General features: G+C 42.3%; 1 pseudogene; it reads left to right on the top strand.

Annotated features, from left to right (window-relative positions):
- Positions 1-19,862: 19,862 nt before the first annotated feature.
- Positions 19,863-20,549, top strand: LOC103287573 (39S ribosomal protein L30, mitochondrial-like; annotated as a pseudogene).
- The last annotated feature ends 1,157 nt before the right edge of the window (positions 20,550-21,706 follow it).

Here is a 21,706-nt window from a genome sequence, read left to right as displayed (position 1 = left end):
TACTGAGAACCAACTTAAATTGCCAGGGAAAATGTTAGTTTTATTCTTGAGGTAAATAGTAAATTTCTTTTTAAAGGCAAATACCTTGTTAAGTAATGTGGCCAAAAAAAATCTTCTTATGAATGATAGATGCCTAATTGAATGCCTTGGAATGTTTGGCTACAAGAAGTTTATATAACTGGCATCTGTACTGTAAGGGAATGCCATCTAACTTAATGGCAATAATAAAATCCAGATCTAACACCAGAATTGAAAGCGTAACATCCACAAGAGCAAAAGCAGCCAGAGTTGGGGGATCTCTTGCTAATTACCCTTCATGAGCACACAGACCTAAACATGACTAACCAATCCTTAATATTCCTTAGTGCAAATGAGAAGACTGGAATGTTCCAACAGGAATGTTTAAAATTAACCAAAGAACTTATTTGCATATATGCATAACCCACAGGCACACACAATAGTGTGGTGAAGGTCTGGGGCTGGGGGCGGGGGCGGGCTAGAAATAGTCAATACTTTCAACAATAAAGATAAATTATGAATAAATAAATAAATAATAAAATTGCTAATTTAGAAGGACAAGTCTCTTCACAGAGGGTGGATTATGTTATAAGAAAGTCCCTTTTGTTCTGCTGAATACCTGGATATGCAAAGTGAGCCTACAGCTAAATTTGGGATTGAAGAGTTGAATTGTTCTGTATTTTAGAGACAGAAAAAAATCGGAGTGACTGGAATACTCGGTAAGTGTAGGGAGGTTGAGGAAAGAAAGGAAGAGGATGGCAAGAACCAGCAGGAAAATGGGTAGCGGGGGATAATCCCATGGGCCACATACCCTTTAAGAGAGTTTAACAATCTTCAAAGCTGTTTGCATTTTTACAATGTAAGCCCCATATCTGCCCCCTAAAAGGATTCAATCAAGGTTACCAAACAGATAAAAGTCTGTGTGTGTGTGTGTGTGTGTGTGTGTGTGTCATGTGTGTGTGTGTGTTTCAATAAAGGAGTTGTGTTTCACATAAAAGTTGGTGTGATGTTTAACAAATAGCATACAGCTCGACATACACTAGAGAGTGAAATGACCCATAAACGGAACCACTGCCAGCAGAGGGCACAGGGACATGAGTACATCTAGAATTCAAAGGCATCTGGAGGAACCTGGAACCTGGGTTCAGGGTACTCTCAGCACAATCTTATGGGCAAGGGAAATCCAACTACCTTACGGTTTATACAAGCCCTTACTACAGGTAGGCAACAACAAAAGGGGAGTAAAAACACCAGTGTGGACAAAATAAAGGCGGAGGGGGGGTGTCTATAGGAAGTAACCTCACAGGGTAGTCTGATCATAAATTCCTAAGTAGGCAGGTCATGGTGGGTAGTCATGCCCAGGCCTATAACTTCTTTGGTAAAAGGTTTTAAGCCAGCCTGTCCACTGTTCTTGTGCATTTAGGTTAACACACCTTTGAAATACCAGAAGCAATACCTCTCTAAGGGGGTATTAACCCTCAAGAGAGCATATTATCTTGTCAACTACCCTGTAACCAATCCCCACCTTGCTTCCTCCCACCTCCATGGACATTCCCTCCTTAATTTCAAATGCATAAAAGAAGCTGCAAAACTGATAACCTTTGGAATGTCTGAGATCTTGTTCCGCCAGCATATGTCATCAGTTTGGCTCAAATCAACGCTACAAGTAAAAATTCTCCACAGGTTTGGACGTTTATTACGTCAGCCCCATACCACACCAAACTAGATTGTCTTCTTATGATTTTCTCACCAGAACTCCCAGTCCTCTGTCCAGTTGATTCCATATTAGACTTAGCATTGAGGGGCCTATACCTGGACATCTATTGTTTCAGTTAAGAGGCTTTCTGCTCCATATAACCAAAAACCAACTCCCAGGCTTAAACAATGAATTTGGCTCACATACCTAGAAGTCTAGACATATTCAGGCTTCAGGTACAATATGATCAAGGCTCTTGCCCTATTTTCTTGCAGTTCCCTTAGCTCCATCCTCCTCCAATGGTTAGGTTCTGTTCTCAGGCTGACTCCTCTCAAGGTCACAAAATGCCTGCCAGCAGCAAGTCAGGCAACGGGGTTCTTTGCCTTCATTCATTATGAATGAGCGAGGTTGACTTTCCATCACCATCACTCAAATAGAAGGAAGAACTTTCCTAAACGGTTTCAATAACTCAAATATCATTTGCAACATTGGGGCACATTCCCATTCCTAAGCCATTTGCTGGCCAGGGGCAGGATTACCATGATTAGCTTACCTTGATCCATCTTTACTTTGTGAGCCAAGGATCTTTCTCTGAGACGAAAAGTCTGTGTAAGATAAGGGCCGGTACCTAAACAAAATTGGAGGTCAATAAGGAAAGAGGTTTGGCAAATGGATCATGGGTAGGCACCAAGAATATTCACTATGTATATTTTCTACCTTCTTCAAATTCTTGCACTACTATTAACCCTTGCTTCTTTTTTTAAAAAAAATATATCTTTATTGATTTCAGAGAGGGAGGTAGAGGGAGATAGAAACATCAATGATGAGAGAGAATCATTGATTGGCTGCCTCCTCCACGCCCCCTACTGGGGATCAAGCCCACAACCCAGGCATGTGCCCTTGACCTGAATCCAAACTGGGACCCTTCAGTCCCCAGGCCAATGCTCTATCCACTGAGCCAAGCCAGCTAGAGCAACCCTTGCTTCTTATAATCCACCCACATTGGCCTTCTTTGAAATCGTCCACATGCTTTTTGTTCCTTCTCACTCTAAGGCCTTTGCTCAGGCTATTTCCTTACCCTAGACTTTTATTCTCCATCCCTTTCCCATTTAAATACTACTCATCTGTCTGAATTCAACTTAAAAGTCATTCCTTTGGTAAAGCCTTCCAGCCACCCCACACTACCTCATGAAATTCTTCTTCCAAATCAAACTAATTTGAGTGAAAAGAGAATAGGAACCAAACTTTTGCTTTACATTCCCAAAATAGTGCACAAGGATTCCTTTTTTCACAGCCTCTCCATCACGCACCTCTTGTTTTTTAGATAATAGCCATTCTAACAGGTGTGAGGTGATATCTCACTATGATTTTGATTTGCATTTCCCTGATGATTATAGTGATGTCAAGCATCTTTTCATGTACCTGTTGGCCAATTGTATGTCTTCTTTGGAAAAATGTCTGTTCAAATCCTTTGCCCATTTGGTTTTAATGGGTTTTGGATTTTTGTTGTTTTGTTTTGTTTTTTTGCTATTGAGTTGTATGAGTTCCTTATATGTTTTGAGTATTAACCTCTTATCAGATAGATGGTTTGCAAATATTTTCTCTCATTCTGTAGGCTGCCTTTTTAGTCTGATGATCATTTTTTGTTGTATTATTGTGCAGAAGATTTTTTAGTTTGATGTAGTTCCACTTTTTTTTTTTTTTTTTGCCTGTTTTTCTTTCTTTCTTTTCTTTTCTTTTTCTTTTTTTTTTAACCATTCAACAGTGTTTGGTATATTTACAGATATGTACAACTATCACTATAATTTCAGGACATTTTTAGGACTTCAAAAAAAAATTCATACCCTTCAGTCATCACACACACACACACACACACACACACACACACAGCCCCTAAACCCCAGCCTCAGCAAACATTCATCAGCTTTCTATCTATGAATTTGTCTATTCTGGACATTGCATATAAATGTAATCATACAATATGTAGCCTTTTATGTCTGGCTTCTATCATTGAGCATAATATTTTCTAGATTTAGCAATGTATCAACACTTCATTCCTTTTTATTGTTGACTAGAGGCCCAGTGCACGAAATTCATGTGTCCCTCAGCCCAGCCTGCACCCTCTCCAATCTGGGATTCCTCTCACAATCCAGGACTGCTGGCTCCCAACCGCTTGCCTGCCTGCCTGCCTGCCTGATTGCCCCTAATTGCTTCTGCCTGCCAGCCTGATCACCCCCTAACCACTCCCCTGCCAGCCTGATTGATGCCTAACAGCTCCCCTGCCAGCCTGTTTGCCCCTAACTGCCCTCCCCTACAGGCCTGGTCACCCCTAACTGCCCTCCCCTGCAGGCCTGGTCACCCCTAAGTGTCCTCCCCTGCAGGCCTGGTTGTCCCCAACTGCCCTCCCCTGCTGGCCCGGTCACCCCTAACTGCCCTCCCCTGCTGGCCTTGTCCCCCCCAACTGCCCTCCTCTGCAGGCCTGGTTGCCCCTAACTGCCCTTCCTTGCAGGCCTGGTTGCCCCCAACTGCCCTCCTCTGCTGGCCCAGTCACCCCTAACTTCCCTCCCTTGCCAGGCTGGTTGCCCCTAACTGCCCTCTCCTGCTGTCCTGGTCACCCCAACTATCCTCCCCTGCAGGCCTGGTTGCCCCGAACTGCCCTCCCCTGCTGGCCTGGTCACCCTTAACTGCTCTCCCCTGCAGGCCTTGTCCCCCACAACTGCCCTCCCCTGCAGGCCTTGTCCCCCCAACTGCCCTCCCTTGAAGGCCTGGTACCTCCCAACTGCCCTCCCCTGCTGGCCTGATTTCCCACAAATGCCCTCCCCTTCTGGCCATCTTGTGGTGGCCATCTTGTGTCCACATGGGGGTGGCCATCTTGTGTGTTGGAGTGATGTTGCCAGCCTGGTTGTGTGTTGCCAGGCTGGTTGCCCCTAACTGCCCTCTCCTGCTGGCCTGGTCACCCCAACTGCCCTCCCCTGCTGGCCTGATCACCCCTAACTGCCCTCCCTTGCCAGTCTGGTTGCCCCTAACTGCCCTCTCCTGCTGGCCTGGTCACCCCAACTGTCCTCCCCTGCAGGCCTGGTCGCCCCCAACTGCCCTTCCCTGCTGGCCTGGTCCCCCCTAACTGCCCTCCCTTGCAGGCCTGGTACCTCCCAACTGCCCTCCCCTGCAGGCCTGATTGCCCACAACTGCCTTCCCCTGCTGGCCATCTTGTATCCACATTGGGGCAGCCATCTTTGACCACATGGGGGTGGCCATCTTGTGTGTTGGAGTGATGGCCAATTTGCATATTACCTCTTTATTAAATAGGATGAGTATTCCACTGTATGGATATACCACATTTTGTTTATCCATTCACCATTTGGTAGAAATTTTGGCTGTTTGTACTTTTTGGCTATTATGAATGATGCTGCTTTGTACCAACTTTTATGTGGACATAGGTTTTCATTTCTGTTGAGCACATGCCTAGGAGTGAAATTGCTAGGTCATATAGTAACTATATGTTTAAACATTTGAGAAACTGTCCAACTATTTTCCAAAGTGGTTTCACTATTTTACATTTCTGCCAGCAGTGTATAAGGGTTCCAGCTTTTTCATATCCTTGCCAACACTTGTTACTGTTTGGCTTTCTGATTATAGTTATCCTCATGAGTGTGAGTGGTGTTTCACTGTGGTTAGTACTCCTTAATATGTACTAAGTGTGAGCCTGTGATTGTTTAAGTTTGAGGAAACTATAATAATAAAAGCATAGTATGCTAATTAGACCGGACAGCCAGGTGACCTTCCAGACAAAGCCAGAGCTGTGAGGGCCGAGGCAAGCCACTGCAGCTGCAGGGGCTGACCCCCTTGAACAAATTTTGTGCACTGGGCCTCTAGTTCTTTAATAATGAACATCTAAATTGTGTAATAGCTGACACATACCTAATATTGTTTACAGACCAGGTTCTATGGGATTAGATTTTTAAAAGCTGCAAAGCAAACATGCATTTGAGTTCTCTAGTATGTTGTAGGAATCTGATGGGAAAATGAGAGAGCCAAGAATAAAAGTTGAGCCTGGATCTTACTAAACTTGGAAAAATGATATGCATATAGTGAGTACCCATTAAAATGTTTTGGAATGAATGAAGATGGATTGGTCCCTTTCAGTTAAACCAAGCACTGCACAGAACCTTTAACTGTAAAAAGATGTCAGAGACATTAGCCCGATGTTCCTACAGGAAATTGTGACCTAATTGGGTAGCCAAGACAAATGCATGAGCAGGTGCATAATGGAATAAGATGATAAAATTCGCTAAGAGGTACGGCAATAACTTTCTATATGAGAAGTACTATAATAGATGCTATTAGTTTCGAAGGGAGAAATCATTTTGCTGGAATAAGGTGGGAAAACAGCATGCACGTTTTTTTTCTTTTAGTTAAAAGATTCATGGATGATGTGATCCTGGTAGGTGGAGAGTGATAAAGATTCTCTTGACCAAATTCTAACTAGGACCCATTGAGGTCTCTTCTCAACCTTGGCCTATACAAACCAAGATTCTCAGCACAAATGATTTTTTGTCCACTGCCCTCCCCCCACATTACTTAGCTAACATGGTTTCTAACAGCTCAAGGCCTCATCCCTAGGATGACCTTGATCCCCCTTAACGTCCCTGCCTGAGAAAGCTCAAGGTTGCCCAAAAAGTGTACTGTTTGTTCTAGCCAACACTTCTGTTTTTTGGTTTGTAATTTTGGAGTCACATCCAAAAGGTACTTGCCAAAACCAATGTCAAGGAGCCTTTTCCTGTTTTCCTTCTAGGAGTTTGATACTTTGGGGTCTTACATAAATCTTTAACCCATCTTGAGGTACTTTTTGTGAGTAGTATAAGAAAGGGGTCCAATTTCATTTCTCTGCATGTGGTTATCCAGTCTCCCCAGAACCATTTATTGAGGAAACAATCCTTTCCCCAATGAGTCCTCTTGGCTCCCTTGTGAAGTATTAGTTGATCAAATTATCTCCATTTGAAAGAGCAAAAGGCAGGACAGGCTAAAATTACAGAGAAATAAATGAAAAACTGGCCCTGGAATGGCTTCTGAATATGAAGAGGAGCTTCCATCCCAACCCAGTCTTTCAAGACTGACAACAGCAAAATATGTGTTTAGAGAAAATACAGTCATCTAAGCCCAAGTAAAAAAGACTGGCTTTGCTAACTAACTCGATACAGCACCATCCTCTATGAATTTATGTTCTGGAGAAAGAGATAATGAAATGGAATATATACATTCATAAAGGATATACATCTTCCACTTTAGAAGCCACGTGTGCAAGCCACTGGTGTGGCTCAGGTGGATGGAGCACTGCCCCATACCCTGAAAGACAGTCGATTCTACTTCCAGTCAGGGAGTGAGCCCTGTAAGACTCTTCTCCTAAGAGGGCACTTACACCCGAGGGTCTCTGCTTCCATCACTCAGGCCGTGCCCATCTCCCAGGAAGCTGCGCTCTTGGGAAGAACACGGCCACTGTGGCTATGACAAAGGTGACACCGCCATCTCAGTCAACTCAGTGCTGTCTGTTCATCTATTTCTTAACCTTGAAACTGGAGCTTTCTTTTAATTATATTAGAATCTTATTTTCCTACAATTTGCCTTGAGTGGGCCTCCACCTGATATTTCCCCCTCACCTTTTCAGGATTTAAAGAGTGGGAAGTGAGCGGAATTAGCCATAGGACCTTGGAAATGCTCAGGAATTAGAAGTGCCAAGGACCTCAGCAGACAGAGGGTGAGGTGTGTGAATGTGTGTGTGTGTGTGTGTGCGCGCGTGTGTGTGTGTGTGTAATGAGCAAAAACAGGTGGATTGTTTGAAAGTCAAGTAACAGGCAGATTCCCAAGTTGCCACCCACACTCCAACCCCCAATTCCTCCGGCGCTTGCAGCAGAGGAGATGCTTCTGTGAAACGGGGCCAGAGGCTCTGCACTTAATGGCAGGAGCAGAGGACAGTGAGGATGAGCTGACAGGTGGGTGGTGGTGTGATGCATACATCTAGACCAGTGGTCGGCAAACTCATTAGTCAACAGAGCCAAATATCAACAGTACAACGATTGAAATTTCTTTTGAGAGCCAAATTTTTAAAACTTAAACTTCTTCTAACACCACTTCTTCAAAATAGACTCGCCCAGGCCGTGGTATTTTGTGGAAGAGCCACACTCAAGGGGCCAAAGAGCCGCATGTGGCTCACGAGCCGCAGTTTGCCAACCACGGATCTAGGATAAAAGTGGTGCCCTAGGGCTGAGCAGTGCACAACCTGCACTCCTCCACTCCAGGCCCGTCTAATGCCACCCGAGTCTTATCCCCCATCAGGGGAGGCTCTGTACATCTTGGCTGAAGCTTCATTAGAGGTGGGGTCAGTAGGAGAGTGAAGGGAAGCCTGATTAGGGATGGCTGTGAGGATTTTGCTTAAGACCAAGGCCACCTAAGGTAAAGTTAGAGGGCTTGCAAAGAGAGAGAAAAACAGATTCTACACAGAAGGCTTCTTAGAAGTGGGGACATCTAGAGAAGAGTAAATGTCTTTGTGGTGATGAAATGCATTTGGAATTTTGGGTGATACTTGGAAATTTTTAACCAAGATTTGCTTTCTTTCCAAAAATGACACTTATTGCCCAATGATTCTCCACCCATTAGAATGGCATTCATTACTCCAGGGAAAAGCCTAGTAACTAGAACAAAGGCCATTGAAGGGCTGAAAACTAGTGTGGTGTGTGTGTGTGTGTGTGTGTGTGTGTGTGTGTGTGAGAGAGAGAGAGAGAGAGAGAGAGAGAGAGAGAAGTTGAGAGAAAGATTTGTGTGTGTGTGTGTGTGTGTGTGTGTGTGTGGTTTGTTTTTAAGTTCAGAGCAGGCACATTTGCCAGAAACCATGCACATGAAATAGGTTTGAAGTTTAGGTTCAGGTGGAAAGAAATGTGTTTTTTTTTAATATACTTTTATTGATTTCAGAGAGGAAGGGAGAGGAAGAGGGGGGGAGAGAGAGAAACATCAATGATGAGAGAGAATCGTTGATCAGCTGCCTCCTGCACACCCCACACTGAGGATCAAGCCCTCAGCCTGGGCATATGCCCTGACCTGGAATCGAACTGTGACCTCCTGGTTTTAGGTCGATGCTCAACCACTGAGCCATGCTGGCTGGGCGAAATGTAATTTTTTTTTAAATTTGTCAATAAAAAATAGAAACAACCTGTCATTTCTACAAATTCAACAGTTCATCCTGCCCCTTGAGGGTAACTCGGATATCTCTAATTTAAAAACTCATCTCTTTTGGAAAATTAAATGAAGATTGGCAGAATTTGCCACCCCCAAATGTGCCACTTTGAGAGAAGGATTATTTTGAGTTAAAGGCTATTGAGAAGAAACAGATACAAGAAAAGTCACGGGGGATGCAATGCACAGCCTGGTGACGATAGTTAATAACACCGTATTGCTTATTTGAAAGTTGCTAGGAGAGCGGATCATGCAAGTTCTCACCACAAGAAAAAAATTTCGTAATCATGTATGGTGATGGATGTTGACTGGACTCATTGTGGTGATCACTTTGCAATGTGTACAAATATCAAATCATTATGTTGTACATCCAAAACTAATACGTTATGTCAATTATACCTCAATTAAAATATTTTAAAATGCTATTTGTCTATGAAACAGTTTTCTTAAAAAAAAGAAAGAGAAGTTCCCTACACTCCCGCTATTTGCCAAAAAGCAAGACATACATTTACAAAGATGTCCCGCTGCCCCTCTCTACCAGGAAGGGCAGAAGTTAATCCATCCAGAGATGGTGCCAGTAGAATCTACATGTCAACCGTTACTACGCAGCCCTTATCTCCCATTAGCTTCCCACCACCCATGGAGACTTAGCTCCTTTTCCTTTGTCTTGTTATTTCTCTAAAATTTATATTGTTCCTTTGCTAAGACATTATATATTCTAAAGTTCTACCCAAACCTTTGATACTCACCTCTGGGGTCTCTCATGCGTTATATGCATGATACATGTTAATAAACTTCTGTTCATTTTTTTTCTTGTTAATCTGTCTTTTGTTATAGGTTCCTCAGCTAAGAACTTCGAAGGGCAGAGGATAATTATTTTTTTCTCCCCTACTAACCAGTTTGGGATTCAAATGTAGTTATTTCAAAGTCAACTCTATTTGTAACCCTTCCTACCCTTTGACCTCAGGGCTGTGCCCTGAGTACAGGTGGCAGGTGGCCAGCAGCCAGCATCGTGCTGTGGAGAGGAGTGTCTGGCCCACCTACAGATCTGCTGACCTCTGCACCTTGGTAGCCTAAGGTGACACCTTGTCCAGCTAAGGTGTCTTAGTCTCTGCTGTGTGCACCACTAGCCGTCACCTGCTTGGATGTATATGGTGCTTGCCTGGGCCTCCGGCTCAAGGTGTCTGCTCTGGATCTTGTCCAGAAATCACATAATCCCAGAAAACCCATGGAAAACTATAATCACTGGCTGTTTCTGTGTCTCAACACCCCACCCCACCACTGCTACTCTATTATCACTCCCGTGTTGGTGTGGGGCATTCTTTAAGACAGTGTCCTCCCAAATTCTCAGACAACAAATAATGCCCAAGCCTCCCTTCTCTAGGAATCCGAGGCTTGAGATTCTATCCTCACCTATCCCCATTCATGCAGCCGGAGAATCCTGCCCTCCTCAGCTTTTGCTCCAATCTCCTGCCAAGCCAGGAAGGGTTTGATTGACTTTTCATGTGATGGGAAATTGCCATGAGCTCATGTCCTATACACTATGGTTTATATTAAAAATCTAGCCCTAGCTGGTTTGGCTCAGTAGATAGAGCATTGGCCTGGGGACCAAAGAGCCCCAGGTTCAATTCCAGTCAAGGGCACATGCCTGGGTTGCTGGCTCAATCCCCAATAGGGGGCATGCAGAAGGCAGTCGATTAATGCTTCTTTCTCATCACTGATGAGAATGTTTTAGAAGTTGAAAACAAAACAACGCAGAACAAAACCCTGTTCTATCGCAAATGGCTGGCCTTTGCAATTGGTGTGCAGATTTGGCTCCTTTGCCCCCCAGAACTTTCCTGCCCTGCCCCCTGCCCACTCTCTGGTTTGCTGCTGATGCCTGCAGGCCCCTATAGCAGCTCGCTCTGGCTGGGTTCAGCCGCCGCGTGTGAAGGGAGAAGTCAGCATTTCTCTCTGTCTCAGTGGTGTCTCTGGCAGAGGCTGCTGTGTGCCACTGTGGGTCCAGCTTCCTGCACTAACAGTCCCTCCCTTTGCCTCTCCAGTCTTCCTGGTGTTCATCTCTGGGTGACCTCACCATCCACTCTGTTTTCTCATCTCTTGCGAATCCAAGTACCTACATTATGTTTCCTCTTTTTTGAGTTCTGTTTTCCTGGTTAGAGCCTAAATATACCCCTGGTTTTTAAGACTCTTGCTTTTGAAATGGCCTTCAAGGGTTAAATAATGATTCTGTGCATTCCTGCTGTTAAAATCCTAATCCTTCTTAATGCAAACAGGCTAAAAATTAGAGGGCACGTTGTGGTCAAAGAAGTACAGGAATAAAAACACACTAATATATTTCAAAATATCTCACGACCCACTGGCCAGTGTAGCTCAGTTGATTGGAGTGTCATCCCGTGCACTGAAAGATGATGGGTTCCATTCCTGGTGAGGGCATTCAGGGCATATGTGGGAGGCAACCAATTGATGTTCCTCTCTCTCCCCCCAAAAATAAAAATAAAATATTGCATTCATTACATTTTTACTTCAATAGACATTTAAAAAAATCCTCACCTAAGGTTATTTTTTCATTTGTTTGTTTGGTGTTTTTTTTGTTTTGTTTTGTTTTGTTTTTTTACAGAGAGAGTGGAGGGGAGGGAGGAAGAAGGGAGAAAGAGAAAAACAGTGATGAGTGAGAGACACATCCATTGGTTGCTTCTCACACATTGTGGTGGGGGAGGTCGGGGGGCGGGGCAGGGGTGGTTTGAGCCTGCAACTGAGGTTCGTGCCCTTGAAGGGGAGGAGGGAGTCCAGACTCTGCCTGAGGAAGGAATTTGGAGGAGAAGAACCTGGATCATTGATTGGAGCCTCAAAGAAACCAGTCCCCCCACCCCCACTCCCACGTCACTGATTGAATTAGTTATAATCTCTTCTTCCCCACATTTAAAGCAATATAGTTCTAAACTACATATTGTCTTATCTCTGCTAGGAAAACTGTACTGTTTGGTGTTCCACGAACACACTACCATGCCTTTCTGCCTCTGTGTGGGTTTATGCAACACTCTTCAACCCAGCCTGTTGAAATGTTACTTGAACTTCAAAACTCAAACACGGGCCCTAACTGGTTTGGCTCAGTGGATAGAGCGTTGGCCTACGGACTGAAGGGTCTGCGCCCAACGCCCCCGCCCTGGTTCGATTCCGGTCAAGGGCATGTACCTTGGTTGCGGGCACATCCCCAGTAGGGGGTGTGCAGGAGGCAGCTGATCGATGTTTCTAACTCTCCCTCTCCCTTATTCTCTGTAAAAAAATCAATAAAATATATTTTAAAAAAACAACCTCAAACACTGTACTAGCTCATCCAAAAAACTTCTTTTTGGAGTTACTCTTTCCTTTTATTTTCCATAGAACTTCTTGTCTGTAATTTGACATTTATATTCTGTTTGAAATATAGATTATTGAGGTCTTGTCTTTTCCCCACTAGACTACAGGAGCATTTAAGGCATCATATGCATCTTAATTTTGATCCTCTGCAGCCCCTAGCAGGAAGCTTCCCACAAAGCAGGCACTGGAGATTGGTCTCGCTCATATTGGTGAGAAGATGAGTTCTCCACCTAGTGGTAAAACTGAAAAATTGCATGCAACTTTTGCTTTAATTGAACTCAGTTATGATACTCTCACAAAGTACCTCATCCATACTACAGATTGTTTCAGTTTTAATCTATATGAAGGCATGCATGGTGTTACTTCTCAAGAAGACATAAGTATCTCTTATGGCATTTTTTTCAGTTTTAAATCATTTTCTATTTTTCGATTATAGTTGACATACAATATTATATTAGTTTCAAACATACACCCCAGTGATTAGACATTATATAGTTACAGAGCAATCATCCTGATAAATCTCATACTCCAAATAAGCTGAATGCATAATAAGTAGTTAATAAGTTTTTCTGGATGTATAATGAATGAACAAATGGATGGGCGAATAAAGTACCTAAATCTTAGTGTAAAGAGATTTATAATAAATATGTGCTTATTTTTACAAAAACTGTATCAAAATTTTAGGCAACTGTTGACTACTAAAAATCAGGAGTGATCTAAACAGTCTTTTTTGAGAACTTCGGTTACAGCTTGTTGAAATGTTTAAAATAAACAATATATCTGAGATTTGCTTCAAAATACTCTGGAGAACAAGGGGAAGTGGGTTGGGGCACAGATGCAATGAGATCTACTGTGAATTGATACTTATTTAAGTTGGGTTGAGGGTACGTGAGGGTTCATTGTACTAATCTCTTAACTTACATATTTGTTTGAAACTTCCATGATAAAAAGTTTTAAAGTTACATGTAAATTAATAAGGGATTGAACATTAGAAAGATTGTAAAACATTTTCACAACTATGAACTAATTTATTAATATTCCCATTTCTCCTACTTCTTTTATAAAAATAATTCTATGCATATATGATGGAAGGAAAGCGTTTTTAAAGATCATAGACATGTCATTGGCTAGATGATCTGACTTTTTTTAGATGTTGCATTGAACCTGTAATGGACCACATTTTAAGATATTCCCGGAACTTTGCATGCAGAACAGACTTCTATAAAGCAAATCACACCCCCCACCCCATTGACTTCCATTCAGTTTTGAAAGCATGCTCTCCTACCTCCTGTCTGCTAATGAGAGCTCAATGTAGGAGATGGGGAGTGCAGAAGCTCATGGAAGCCCTGGCATTTTGCCTTGATCTACAGCTCAAGGCAGGAATCCGATGCAACAACTTTTTGTGTTTTCTGCCAGGATCAAGAAGCCAGGGAGAGCAGGAGTTTGCTCCAACAGATGCCATCCTCAAGCTGACAGCCGCTTCGCCTGGCTCCGATATCAGTCTGGGGAGTTGCTCATCTCTTGGCAGAATTCAATTAATAAGGGAGTTTTCATTATTACACATCTTTCATATGAGTGTTAATTTGGGGGAATAGAAAAAAATATATGTCTTTGTCCCTGGTATCAAGCAGCCTGAAGACTTAAAGGGCTCAGGAACAGCCCTCGCTTTAATGCATTATCTGATATTTTCCACCCAGAACTAGAAGAAAACCATTACAAGGTTGAATGCCATATCCTGGGCATTCATTGAAGGAATCAGGACCATGGAGCCAAAATCATCCAGTGACAAAACTTCCTCGTGAAATGAGCCATGGAACGGACGATGTGGTGGACCTGGGCAGAGACCAGGTGGCTTGTTTCCAGGCAGAGCGCGACGTAGCTCTTCTCCTAAAGACGCCCGGTATGTAACCAGGCATCTCTGTGCAGGAACACCATCTTGCTTGGGCATCTCTGCCTCTAGAATAGAGAAAAGAAACCAAATATGAATCTGTGTTAATGGAAGTCTCTTCACTGGGATCGGTCCTCACCCACAACTCACACACACACACACACTTCATGTAATGCTGTCCAGGTACCAAGGTGGTTGGAGAAAGGCCAAGGCCCAGAAGCGCAGGTGTGGAGGGAAGCAGCCAGCAGGAGGAGAGGCCTAGCAGTTCAGGGTGCTTGCAGCTCCAAGTCACAGTAAACTGTACGCGTGGGTTGCTTCATCTCAGCTCCCCTCCCCTGCGCCTTCTCAGGGAGACCCTGAATTTGTAGTGGAAAAAGTACTGGGCCATGGCCAGGCAGCGTGAGTACTGCCCTGTTTTTCCATCTGAGCAAGGAGGGAGGGTGATCTAACTTCTCTAAGATATCAGTTCTAAAGATCCAGGAATCAGTAAATAAGGGATGAGATAAAAACGTGTAGACCACTGGAGAGGGGCAAACACAGGAGGGGTTTACAATGAGGGCCTCCAGAGAACGGGAGTTTCCTGTGGGTGGACAGCAGATCTTTGAGAAGTAGGAGGAACTCACCCTCCCTTTGTGATTATGTTCAAAGCCCTAAATTGACCTTAGCTTTTTGGAACAGTTAAATGAAGGTATCCACCACAGTGCTCAATGAATGTTAGCCTTCTGCTCCCTCCCTTCCTGTAGGTGAAGCCCACTTCCCCTATTTAGGACCACCTCACGCAGACAAGAAAAACAAGCACTTCTGATTTGCAAATGCAAACACACGCCTAACTCAAGACTTCCTTTACAAAAGGACTTTTTAATTTAAAAATATATATTAATATAGCATAATTTTGCAAAGACCACAGTCGACTCCAGTCACCAAATTAAAAATAGAAATATAAAAAGATTACATTTTTATTGGAATTCAGTTGGATCTGAGAATGTTTCCATTTACAGACTCACACAATAAAATAGTAGCTTAATCAAAGGTTTGTTTAATGCAAATATTTGGCATCCGACCAGAAAGACCATAAGGCTATTGTCAAATCAGTTAAAATTTTTGTTACAAGCAGTAAGGGAGGCCATCTGCTGTGGTTGGCAAAGAAATTAACATATTTCAAAATGCAAACACATCTCAGTCTCCCACTACAAATCTCAAAGCAGGCATCTTGGCTATAGACAATTTGGATCTAAGATTTACTCCAATGTCTTCAAATAGGCAAGAGGTATTAGATAATAAAATGTTCCATTTATTGCTCTGATGAAGGATGACAATTTCTTAGCTTAATATTTTGTGCCTTCTTGAGAAACTCTATTTGAAAGCATTAGTGGCAATTCAATTCAGCAAACTAGATAGTGCCCCTGCCATAGACAAGTCATTGGACTTGGTGCTTTGAGGCATACAATGAAAGGGGTGGGGCCTTTAAGGAGCTTCCAATTTAGTGGGGATATGGCCACATACATGCGTGTACATACAAAGTATAAAGAATACTATTGTAGAGGCCACAGGAGTCTTCTTATTTTACAGGCAGGGGCAAAGAGTTCCCCCTCAGATGGTGGTTGAGGTGGACTTGAAGTATGATTCATTAAAAAAAAAGAACATCCTGAGCAAGACTTAGAGGCATCAGAGTGTGTGCTTTGTTCAGGAAACAACACGTGGTTCTATTTGTCTCAATTCATTTTGTAAAATGAAGCTCACAAAGTTGTGTGGGAACAAGAGTGGACATCTGTTCTGGGTTTTCTGCCTGGCTTGGATTCCCCTTCTTTTGGAAACAGCCCCTAATTTTCTTTTAGGGAAACTATCCCTGCCTTCTTTTCAGCTCATGGGACTTGAAGCTGCGTGTGCAATGCCATGAATACCATCCAAAGGAGCTTGGCATTTAAGTAATATATATATATATATATATATATATATATATATATATATATATATATATATATATCTTTTGTTGTTGTTGTTAATCCTCACCCGAGGATATTTTTCCATTGATTTTGGGGGAGAGTGGGAGAGGGAAAGACAGAGAGAAACATTGATGTGAGAGAAACACATTGACTGGTTGCCTCCTGCACGAGCCCTGGGGAGGAGCCTGCAACCAAGGTATGTGCCCTTGACTGGAATTGAACCCGGGACCCTTTGGTCTGCAGGTCGATGCTCTATCCACTGAGCCAAACGGGCTCAGGCTAAATAATATATTTTAAATATCTTATTTACTAGAACAGGGAATCACAAAGCCATTTTAAATTTAAAAAATGTTCAAACATATACAGAAGTTTTTAAAATATCTATATAAACTCATACTAAATAATTACCAAGATTTTATTGCTTTCCTTTGTCTTTTACCAAAGTATTTTAAAGCAAATCACAGTCATCCTATGTTTCCACTTCTACACATTTTAGTGTGCATCGCTAAATAGTACTGAGATTTTCTTACAAGTGAAATGCTATTATCATGCCTAATGATTCCTTGCGATGAACTAATACCCAGCCCATATTCAAATTTCCCCAATTACCTCAAAAATATCTTTTTCTGCTGATTTGTTTGAAACACGTTCTAAACAAGGCCCACACATGACATGTGGTTTTTATGGCTCTTAAGTCTATTTTAACCTATGGCAGCTCTCCTCACCCCACTTCTTTTTTCTTTATGCCACTGACTTGAGAAAACCATGTCAGTTGTCCTTGAGAATGTTCTTGATTCCAGACTGGTCTTGATGTGTCCCTTTGGTGTTATTTAACTTGCTCCTCTGTCTCCTGCATTTCTTGTAAATGGAAGTTACCCAATGTCTGCTTGTCCCATGTTTATCAGTAGTAGTGCTAAGACTGATCAGTGGGTTAAGGTGGCAATGGCCTGATTCTTCCACTATACAATTTCTTATCCATCTCCTACCTATCAATTTCATCTATTGATGATCTTTGCCTGGATTATTTACCAATAGGGATTATAAAGTATTGATTTGGTAATTTTATCCCTCTTTCCACACTTATTACCTGGAATTTTTACTAAAGAAAAATTTTCTGTATCAAGTATGGATATTTGGTTATCCTAAATATAGTGGATATAGGAAAGGCAAATTTTCTTTCTTTTTAAAACCTTTTTTTACTGCTTTCAGAGAGGAAGGTAGAAGGATAGAGCAGTAGTTGGCAAACTCATTAGTCAACAGAGCCAAATATCAACAGTACAACGATTGAAATTTCTTTTGAGAGCCAAATTTTTTAAACTTAAACTTCTTCTAATGCCACTTCTTCAAAATAGACTCGCCCAGGCCGTGGTATTTTGTGGAAGAGCCACACTCAAGGGGTCAAAGAGCCGCATGTGGCTCACGAGCCGCAGTTTGCCGAGATAGAAACATCAATGATGAAAGAGAATCATTGATCAGCTGTCTCCTGCACGCCCACCACCTGGCATGTGCCCTGACCAGGAATTGAACCTCCTGGTTCATAAGGTTGAGGCTCAACCTCTGAACCACACTGGCCAGACAGCAAATCTTCTTATAATTGTCAATCTTCAACATACTACTTAACTGAAAAATATAAGATACAGAAAGCCACATAAAAAAAATACCTTAATAAATTATTGTAAGCAAACTTTTGTAACCCTAACCTACCTGTGAGGAATTAGAACTTTGGCAGCCATCCAAGTGGGCCTCTGTGTGCCCACTTACTGTGGTTTTATGGTAACCATTTCTTTGCTTTTCTTTATATTTTATCACCTACTGTGAATCCCTAAACATTATACTTTAGTTTATTTATATTTTTAAAATTTAATATGAACTTCAATAGACTTTTTAAAAGTCCCTTTTACTGTACAGGTTCCCCTTCCATTGCTCTCCGCCCCTTGAATTTATTTGTTAAAAAAACTTGACTGCTTGATCAATGGAGTTTCCCAGACTCTGGATTTTACTGATTGCATCCCCATGACACGCTATTTCATGATCTATGTACTTTGTGTGTATTGGTAATTGGATAGAGAGACTTGATTAGATTTCAGTATAAGTTTTGGAGGCAAGACTCCTTCATTGTGCGTTGTGTTCCTTTGTTATGAGACACATGTCTGTTTGCCTCTTTTTATGATGTTGGTAGCTATCGATGCCTATTGTCTGGATTGATTCAGTTCACTATGGGTTGAAAAGATGATAGTCCAATTTTATCACTCCTTTCTCATTTATTAGCTAGAATATTTCTATATAGAGCCCCCCACCCCATATGTTATTTGGTTATTCAGGGGCACAGCTCATATAGGAAAGGCAGGAACCAGAGAACCATAGAATGAGAACATCACACAGTTACCATTTGCATAGTCTTGCATTATACATACAACAGTTTCAGCAAAATCACCTATTCTACCACCACCAATATTATTGAAAAGTTAAAAATATATAAAATGCAAAAAAATAAAAATGTAAAGTGTTTGCATATACTCTCTCCATTGTCTATAGTTGTATTTTATCTACATTTTCAGAGCATATATCTGTGCTTTCATGTAAGCATTTAGAACAATCATAATAGTGTATACTTAGGTTTTACAAAATACTGTCATATCTCATGTAACTTCACAAGATTCTGGGAAGTAATCAGGGCATGGATCATTTTTCTTAATAAAGTACAGAAAGGAGAAAAGAATGATAAAAGCAGGTCTAGATCTCAGATGTTCTTGACTCCTAGCCTCTAGGCTATAAATCAGAGTTAAAGGTAAGAAATGCTTTTTCTAGGTATTTTAAGCTGAAAAAGACTTAATACAAGGAATTAGGTGCTTATGCATAAATGGGAGAACAAGTTTTAGACCAGGCTCCTAGAAATAACTCCCAGAACAATATGGTAGAGTCAACCATCAGGGGCATAAGTTCATACCTGGAACCACTGGAGGTCAGGAAGTCAGACCAGGAAGTTTGTGATCCTGTTGCTGCTCCCATCACTGCCACCACTCGACGGCATCTTGCCATTCACAGAACTGGTGGCTTGGCACTGGAACATGAACCTTAGAAACTTAGAATCTCAAGAATGGACCCTAGAACACTGCTGCTGAGAAGCTTCGTCACTAGGACCTCGCTTGCAAGAAAGTCCTCAAAAGGGGGTAGGTAGGAGGACCGCTTCTGCTTCATTTCCATACTCCACATCTTTCAAGAATGCATCAAGTAGAGGGAATGTAATTCACATCCAGAACTCGGCTGTGAGGAAGTCTGAAAAATGTCGTTTGGCTTCCCAGGATCTGCACACCAGGAAGAGGCTGGGATGAAATTGAGCAAACCAACCCACAATATTTGCTGCAGCAATATTTTGTGTCTTCATTCAAGATGTTGGCACAAATAAGGTTCGGAACCATGTGGCTCACCCCTAGAAGATGCTCTCCAGATGGATCAGATGGCTATAACTTCTCTAACTTACCCAGGGTCATGGTTGTAACTGGCAGTTGAGACTTAAACCCAGTTCTGACACCAATAACTAAAATGCCTATATTGCCTTTCAATTTCATTCATTAATTTTTGTTGTTTTAAGCAGCTTATAATCCACCTAATTTTATCTTTATCTTTTTTGGGGGGACAACTAGGGAACAGTATTCAAATGCTGTGCTAACTCAGAGTATTCTAAGATGCTCTCCTGTTTATCCATCACAATAAAAAAGAGATGCCATGTCCCACGATGGGGAATCCATCGTTGTTTGATGATCCTCATGCTAATCTAGCATTCCTCATAACTGTTTAAAACCTGCTGCAGGCTGGGTTGGTTAGAATATAAATTTGTGGGCAGATTTTGCGTGCAGCACTTGGTCTCTCCTAGGCTCAGCTTCCTGTCAGTGGTACGTACAGACTGAACAGCATTTAGCAACTGCTGCCTCTACAGAGGACAGTCACCACACTCAGGGCCAGGATTTTGCTCTCAATAGTTCAGAGCCTGCCAGGTACACTACACACTGTGACAAAGGCGTGGAGTCTCCATTTGGACAGATGGGATTCATCATAAATTTACCAAGTCAAGAATTCCAGATGAAGCGTTTCAGCCTTCCCCTGCAGATCATGAAAATATGGTGGGGACCCACAGCACTCTCACATCCTGTAGGCAGAATAAAAAATATAACCATATTGGGGGGAAAATGGAATAAAGATGCTTGGATTAGAAAAAGTTCATACTCCTCAAGTTCATAAGAACATCCTTCAGTGAATGCAAAAACTGAAAGTGGTTGAACATTTGATCAGAATCAAACCCCTGAGGTTGCAGCAAGGACTTCCGACAGAGGAGGACATGGCTCACCCCTTCCTCCAGAGCACTGGGGAGTTAGTAGTGAGGTGGCCTCTAGGGCCCGTGGACCAGGAAGCAATTAAGTCCTAATGCCAGAGCTGTTTCAGATTAAAAAGTGCGAATCATTTTTATTTAAAGATGGTGAGAAAATGTTCTCATTAAAATATTTTAAATGCTAAAAAAAGACTTTGAATTTGCATGGAGTAATTATGACTTAAACCAGAAATTAATTTCTCTCATGTAAAACACACCCAGAGTCAAACAGTTGGGGCTAGTAGGGCAGCTTCCCTCAGTCATCAGGTCCCCAAGCTCATTCTATATAGTTACTCCATCATCCTCAGCATGTGGCGTTACCTCCAAGTCCAAGGTAGCCTATCAGAGTTCTAAGGCATCACACGTGCATCCCAGCCAGCAGGGAGGAAGGAGGGCAAGCAAGTTGTACACAAATCTTTTGATTACCTTCTTTTGGCTGCTTGGTAAGTGGCTCCGTGTAACTACAGGGAAGCTGGAGAAGGCAGGCTATCTTGCAGATGGCTAGGACCATGGTCGGCAAACTGCGGCTTGCGAGCCACATACGGCTCTTTGGACCCTTGAGTGTGGCTCTTCCACAAAATACCGCGGCCTGGGTGAGTCTATTTTGAAGAAGTGGCATTAGAAGAAGTTTATGTTTAAAAAATTTGGCTCTCAAAAGAAATTTCAATCGTTGTACTGTTGGTATTTGGCTCTGTTGACTAATGAGTTTGCCAACCACTGGGCTAGGAGAATGCTACTAGTGGCCAACAGCAGTCTCTGTGACAGTGGCCTCATTGCATCTTCCTCGTTATCTTGCAAAATTTCAAAATGGCAGGTGTCTTCTCCAGCACCTGGCACAGAGCCTGACATTTTTAGACACATTATTATTTGTTCAACAACCAACCAATTTTTTATCTCCTGATGAAAATTTAAAAGTGGTTTAAAAATATGTATTTACTTCTATATGGAACCTAATGAACAAAATAAACTAACAAATAAAATAGAATCAGACTTATAGCTGGCAGAATGGAAGGGGTAGGGGGCTGTGTGAAAAAGATGAAGGGATTAAGCAAAGAAAAACAAACAAAAAAACACAATGCATAGACAACAGTATGGTCATTATCAGAGGGAAATGGGGGTGGGGGGAGGCAGGAGAGGGGAAATGGGGCAGGTGATGGAAAGAGACATGACTTGGGGAGATGAACACACACAAAACAGATGATGTATTATAGAAT

This window comes from Eptesicus fuscus, chromosome 5 (assembly GCF_027574615.1).
Source record: "Eptesicus fuscus isolate TK198812 chromosome 5, DD_ASM_mEF_20220401, whole genome shotgun sequence".
Classification (NCBI taxonomy): Eukaryota; Metazoa; Chordata; class Mammalia; order Chiroptera; family Vespertilionidae; genus Eptesicus; species Eptesicus fuscus.
This window is presented reverse-complemented; position numbering and strand designations above follow the sequence as displayed.